Source organism: Spermophilus citellus, assembly GCF_964194105.1.
Source record: "Spermophilus citellus genome assembly, chromosome: 3".
Classification (NCBI taxonomy): Eukaryota; Metazoa; Chordata; class Mammalia; order Rodentia; family Sciuridae; genus Spermophilus; species Spermophilus citellus.
The window spans coordinates 30,091,219-30,098,409 of NC_138184.1; positions in this window are offsets into that span (position 1 = coordinate 30,091,219).

The window sequence follows — 7,191 nt, forward strand, 5'->3', positions numbered from 1 at the left end:
TACTTGATACAGTAGCCTGCTACAAAGGACAGTAATCATCCTTAAAGTCTGAGCCCTTCCAAACCCAACTCAACTGTTTAGAATTGACTGCAGGAAGCGCATGGGGACTGAGTAGACTTTTGTTGCCTCAGAATTAGGTACACCATTTTATTAGCTTCTCCTGGAGATTATTAGAATTGAAATTCCTTTCCTTTAAAAAAAAAAAGGGGGGGGGTGGTCAGCACGTCCATCCAAACTTCACATTCAACCATCTCCTGTAAGGGGAAATAAAAGAGTACTGGCACAAGAAATGGAGAATGGGTGGGTAGAGGCAAGAGTGTAGGGACAGGCATTACCGAGGGACAGTTCATTATGTTGCATTCTATCTGAAGTCTTTAGGGAAAATTACTACCCGAGATGTGATGCGATTTTTGACACTGAAGGTATCAACGCAGAAACACATTATTCTAAATGTTCAGTGTTAACGTGGGATTAAGTAAAGGAAGAGCAAAGTATCCCTATATCAGATACTGATGCCCTGTACTTTTAGAAGCTGTTGTCTAAACCAGGTGCAGAAGAGCATGCCTGTAATCCCAGATACGCAGGAGGCCAAGTCAGGAGGATCACAAGTTTGAGGCCAGCTTGGGCAAATTAGCAAGACTTCTCTCAGAAGAAAACATTTTAAAAAGTGCTACAAATATGATTGTGTGGTAGAGTTGGCTAACAAGCATGAGATGCTGGGTTCAAACCTCACTGCCTGCCACACACACACACACAAAATCATTAAGCTGAGGTGAGCCTAGTTCGGTAAAAATTTAGTTCAAATAAAAAAGTGGAATTCCCAAAGTAAGTTCTGAACACACAGAGCTTAAAAACATCAAGCAAACAAAACCCCATATTATCCATGTAGCATTCTGAAGGCAACCCTCCACCCCAAACGGAAAAGCCAGGTGAATGACTTGGACCCAGAGTTTAGGCACAAAATAATCCTCTGCCGCGCCTCCACTGCCACAGGCAGATTCTAAGGCTAGCACCAGCCAGAAAGGTGGCGGGCAGCCAGTGGTAAAGGGAAGCACATTTCTGACTCTTAGTAGGTTAAATCACAGGGACATGCCCCTCTAAAGGTACATCCACTTCTCAGCTCCTCTGGGAGAAGGTAGGCCCAGGGTTAAAGCCAGATTTTGAAACTTTCGACTCTTAAATATTTCTTCTACTTCAAAATGCTGGCATTTGATTCTTTTGTGAAAACACGGAAGAGCTGAATGTAGCCCACCCGCCAAAGCTCATGGACTCCCTTCTTCTTAGGGGCAGTACGTACATCCAAATTTATTCTGGATTAAATGATCACACAGACACGTCATATCCATGGAAAAACCCTCGTTTATTTGATTAAACAAAAATAAAATAAGCTGCATAGGAACAATTTTAAAGTCCAAAGAGACACCAACTTTGTTTTAAGGCTGTAGTAGCTGATACAGCATCTCCTTGCTACCTTCTCCAGCCTTCTCTGTGGACCAAAGCGATACATTCAGAAGCCTGTGAGCTAATACAGGAGTTTTTGAACACTTTTCCATTGGTTCTTCATCTGCTCATTGCCTGTCATGCCTGCGGCCTGCAACATTAACATTTAAAGATTTAAAAGTAAAAGCCAAAGGGGGGAAGGGGGAAAAAAAACAAAGAAAAACCCACTTTTGTCTACTAAAGGTTTGGGGGAAAAATCTTGATTTCCCCACCCATCCACCAAAATGATGGGGTCGGCATTCCCAAGGCCAAGACCACTTAAAAAGTGGCAAAAGGCAGTTGGCACCCCACAAGGGCTGACAGTCTGCTTTGTGCAGCCAGAGAAGTTATTGTGGTGGTGCGTATTTCTCCTATCAGTTTGCCTGGAACAAATAATAAAAATTAGAGGTTTAATGTAGTCAGTATGACTGACACCGGGCATAAGATCTGTGTTAGAATCCCCCAATCCTGCATTTATTTTTCCTAAAAAAAAAAAAAAAAACCTCAACCGAGTCACATATTCTATACAAAAAAAAAAAAAAAGAAAAAAGAAAAAAGAGAAAGAAAATTAAAGCATTTTGCTGACCAGGCATGAGATCTAATGAACAATATTAAACAAGATTTATTAAAAAAAAATACTAACAACCCTCCCACCCAACTGACTATACCTATCATGCTAGCTTAAAACATCCCTTTACCTACCCACCCTCATCTGCATTGACTTTAGGGGAAAAGGGGGGGAAAAAAGATATCTTACCACCCTAAACACAAGAAAACCCCCTAAATATGAAAAACTCTTCCTCTGAAGACAACTACACAAACTGCTAGAAACATAAAGAACTATTACAGAGCTGGTTATTTAAAGAAAGTAAACACTTTGCTACACACGCCAACATTCAGCCAGTGTGCTCTGAGATAGCCTTAAGAAAAAAATACTACCTGAGCTCGTAAGTTAATACAATCATTAAAAGGAGGTCTAAGACCGTGTGGATACACAAAACTTTTAGAACCATTGCTGGTTAAATGATGATGGAGAACATCCCACCAGGCTGGCTTGTTAACCCGTAAGATCAGTTTTTTTTTTTTTTTAAATAGACATTATTGAGGTATTTCTTCACCGTGACATTTACAAACCCAACTCTCATTATTACAGTGGTGTCAGGACCCTCTTCCCACTGAACCAAAAAATCAAACAGGGAAGAGGAGGGGCAGAAGGTCAATACAGTATATCTTGATAATGTGCTTCTCAAATTTATCAAGTATTTAACAAACAAGTAAAGGGGGAGGGGGGGACCCGTCCACATGTTTACCTTTGGTAGAAAAAAAAAATTAAAAACACAAAACAAAAGGGCAACACACACTTCGCCTGTCACTGCTCAAAAGCAACAGTGATTGCTGAGAGGTCATGGCCATGGACATCCTGCTGGGTTCAGAAAGCTACAGTTACAATCATGAAGTCAAAAGGATTCTCATTCCCTTCAAATGTGTGATGTTTCCAACTAGACTTCAAATTTCCCCCTAAAAGGGTATATCTGCAGACATTGGAATACAGAGATAAAACATTTTTTCTCTTGAAGAGAAAAGGAGACCTAAGGTCTTTATTTCTAATTCCTCCTAAATCCTCCAATAGATCAGATTAACCAGTAGTTTCATAATACTGAACAACATGGTAAAGGTATATATATACAGTTCTTTTTCAGAGGGGGGAAAGTCTGATTGGTGAGAACTATGTGGGTTTCTGACTGCATTTACCTGACGTCTCTTTCTTTTAAAGGTCAATCTGGCGTTTCTCCTAAAGAAACCAGGTCTACATTTATGAAAACATTTCTTACAGAGGTAGGTAGCTTCCCACTTCCACCCATTCCCCACTGGATTCATAATACTCTTCTTTCCAGAACCATCATATGCTAACATGAGGTAGATGACTTTTGCCAAAAGTGAGGTAGAAACTAAATGAAAGGAGTTAGAGAAAGCCTCGAGGCCTTGGAAGGAGCAGCTCTATGCAACCATCTTGCACAAGTTTGACTTTTATACAGCCCCAGACTGTTGGAAACTCAGTAAGAGTGATGTTCTAAATAAATACCCTAAATACTTTTTGGCACCACTGGTTTTGTTTTTTGTTTTATTTTTTTAATTTTTCCTTTTTTAAACAACAGAAAAACAAGCCTAAAACTTTGGCATATCTTTCACTATCTACCAGAACACAGAATCTTAGAATCTTCCAAACAGGAAGACAACACATAAACAAAGAATATTCTGCTGCTTCTAGCCTAAAAGACTTCCCTCTTCCAAGAATTAAGCTTTGGCTTAATCAGAGTAAAACATACTGAGCCAATCTCAAGCTGTTCTCTTTTCACTCCACCACAAAGTGCCTTGATCCTGGCAACTTCTTTGCTTTGGCCCAAAATATCATTTTGATTCTGATTATGGTACCCTTGCATGTTTCCCCAAATAAGTTAGACTTAAAGGGCATTGATTGAGGGGTTAGTGCACCTGGGGTACAGCCTGGGCCACTGGGCTCCAGTCAACTCGGGCATCACCTGTCAGCCACAATTAAGCACAGGTTCTGAGATAGGATTTTCTTGTGACCAAGTTAAAAGAGAAATGATTCTTTTTTTAAAAAAGGACTAAGTTTTGAAATGTTAAGTTGGTGTCAAAGCATTTTTACCTATAGGTTAGATTGCCTTCAAACACCTCAATACTTAAACCTATATATGCAATTCCAATGGGCACTTCGAATACAGACTGACCTTAAGTCCTGCCACCTCCCCACTAACCACATCAGACCGACATAGGGACAACTGTGTAATTATCACTTACTCCCTAGAGACATTTTATTCTGCCTCAGGGCACCCAGGACCTATTCTTTTTCACCACATTGAAGACTCTCTCATCTTTGACCCAATTCCTACCTACCCTGGTATCACCTCTTCTGGGGCAGGAGACAAGCATTTGGAAACATGTGCTTTAGACAGCCTCACACCAGGGAGTATAACACGTTGGCTTTTAAAATCATCTTTCTTTGATCTGGAACATCCCATATAATACAATAAACACTCTCCAAAGTGCTTAGCACCAATCCCTATGGGTCAGGAGTCTATTTCAGGCAGCCACAAATGGCAGGTTGTTTTTAAAACAAAAGCTTCCCAAACGTGACCATATTTTTCAGATGCCACTCATGCCCTACTTCAGGTGCCATTCCACCACTGAGGCTACCGACACAACCGCTTCAGGGAGTGACCCTACCTGGGTGCTCCAAGTCTGCAAAGTGGTCCATCTATTAACCTGATTATTTCAGCCACGGAAAGGAAAAGGATTCACCAACAAAATCCACTGTAAAATGTTAGACAAGTCTTTTTTTTCCTACTGTTCTTCACCAAGAAAATAGGAGAAAAGAGTAAATGAAGGTGGAATAAAAAATTCAAAAAGTGGTGTGACCAACTGAAATAACTTTTCCCAACCACAAATACGACCTAGATTTTGGAAAACATTTTTAATCAAGACCCCTTTCTTCAATTAAAAAAAGGTTTTTTTAAGGCATTTAAAACCAGTTGTTTTGGGCAGGCAGTTGGGGGAGGAAGGACAATCACCTCCAACCTACTGCAAAAACTGTAAGTCTTTAGTTACAAACATAAAATTAATGCAAATTTTTTAAAAAAGTCTTTAGTTACATGAACTCTCAGAACTTACAGGAAAGATAAAATGTTAACAGAATAGAAATGGGAAATGATTAACTGTTAAGATATCAAAAAGAAGAGAGGGCTTGTACCACCTTCCTAACAACAATTTGAAGTTATTTTCTAATTTTTGGATCTTTGTTGGCATACAGCTCTTCTTTTGTGAGACGAGTCCCTCGCCCCCCCCCCCCCCGACCATTTTGGTCACTCAAGAAAACCTAGAATTAAAGTGATGGGAAGAGGTAGCCTAGCTTGAACTGAAAAATCAAACATCTAGCTGGGCATGCCTATGATCCCAGCTACTTGCTGGACAATTTAGCAAGACCCCATCTCAAATTTTAAAAAGGGCTAGAGATATAACTTAGTGGTAGTGCACCCCTAGGTTCAATTCCCAGTACCTTAAACAAAAGAAACAAATAATAAAGTAGAAAAGAGGTGGGTGGGAAAAGCAATTTGATTGACTTGTCACATTATCCCCATCATCATCTTTTCTTTGGGGATGACAAAACTAAATCCCTCCATTTGTTGATTCTGCTCCTTTAAAGTCACATCCATTTTGCAACAGCTCTTAAACACATGACCAAGAAACTGATCAGTTAGTCTTTCTGTTTCAAACATGAGGTCTCCCTCATAAGCTACTGATGTCTGAGAGCACCTCTTTATCCTGAGTATCACTACTTCAGAATTTGGATCTGACATCAGTTATTTGAGGGAAAGAGGAACCCACCTGGGTTCTAACAAGCAGTGTTACTAGCTACACCAGCTTTCCACTTAGAAGACAGAAAATGCCTAGAAGCACAAAGTTTTATACCCAAGTCCAGCTAATGAAGAAACCAATCCTGTAAAGTGACACAGATACCATCCCCGCCACCCCGTTCTGCAGAGGGGGGGACTGGCTTACACAAGTTTTCATTCTTTGGTACCGAGATACAGGTTTAAGAAAAGTTTATCATGGCGTACATTTCAGGTTGGGGTGATTTGGTTTACTGATCCTTTACATTCAAAGGCCTTGAGAGAAAAAAAAAAAAATACACGTTAATCATGAGGTCCTATAGCGTCACTTGGGTGCAATGATTCTGTAAAAGTGACCAGAGCAGAGGGTACGGGAACGGACTGCTCCAATTCATATGATGGTTAAACATTCTATTTCCCTGAACTTCCGAAGCAGGAAAAAAAAAAATTGTGCTTTAATAATAAGTTTATTCCTTTGCTTCTCTTCTCAGGAAAAGAAACTCCTAGAATAACAGAACATTCACTCTGGGGTCAGGGCAGACCCCTGCTCCTCCTAAACAGTCCCTGGTTTGGGGGTGGCCTTGCTTGGCCAGTGCCCTCTACCTACTCCTTCAGCACATGTCAATCCATGCCTGAAAACCCTCTCTCTGAGAATGAGGATAATTTTCTTCTTCCTTCCACTGAACTCTTTCTAACCAATAATAAAATAAGTATAATCAACTTTTGAGAATACTTTTCATTAAGAATCCTGAGCTATACCTACTTTTTTTAAGAAGCCAAAGTGTAAAGAAAAAAAAAAAAAAAGGTTCCTTGGGATGTGCTGTGTCGTTCCCAGCTTTATTATTTTGGGTGCAAGATGGCTTAAAATACACGTGTGTGCGCCCATGAGCGCACGCGCGCGCACACACCCTCCCTAACAAAAAGATCAGGTGCCCTAAAGTACTAAAGGTCTGCTTTTCTTGGCTAGCAAGCCACAGCCACATCTCGCAGGAATTAAAAAAAAAAGATGCTGAAGGGATGTTAGACACACTGAGGTAATAAGAGAACAGAGGAAAGTCCTCTGTTGCAGCATTAAAAAAAAAAAAAAAAAAAAGATTTTTCCAAAAACAAAACAAAAAGATCAAACCACACAACACAATCTAAACCCACGTAAACACAGCATTCTCAAGAACACAAATAGTCTACAATTATGAATTTTAAATCCTATTTTTCCCACGCTTTATAATTTTTTTTTAACTTAGTAGTTTTTGGGTTTCCTTGGCTCAATCTACAAAATACACCCCGCCACACACATCCAGTGCCC